This window comes from Phytophthora infestans, genomic scaffold (assembly GCF_000142945.1).
Source record: "Phytophthora infestans T30-4 supercont1.11 genomic scaffold, whole genome shotgun sequence".
NCBI classification, from domain to species: Eukaryota; Oomycota; class Peronosporomycetes; order Peronosporales; family Peronosporaceae; genus Phytophthora; species Phytophthora infestans.
In genome coordinates this window covers 3443188-3443388 of record NW_003303748.1, presented here as the reverse complement: position 1 = coordinate 3443388, position 201 = coordinate 3443188, and positions in this window count along the sequence as shown.

The following is a 201-nucleotide window of genomic DNA, read 5'->3' as shown; positions in this document are numbered from 1 at the left end:
TTCGTGTACCTAACCACTTAATATCTCCGAAGTCTCATGTGGACCCGTATAATATCGTGGTTTGGTTCGATTCCCTAACTCCGTACTATAGGTTGGATGTCTTGTTCTTCAATAGCCCGCGCTCTTCCGTGCTCTTCCGTGCTCCTCCTGGCCTCGTGGTTCCCTGGTCAGCCGTGGTTCACGCTGGTTAGTGGTTATGCG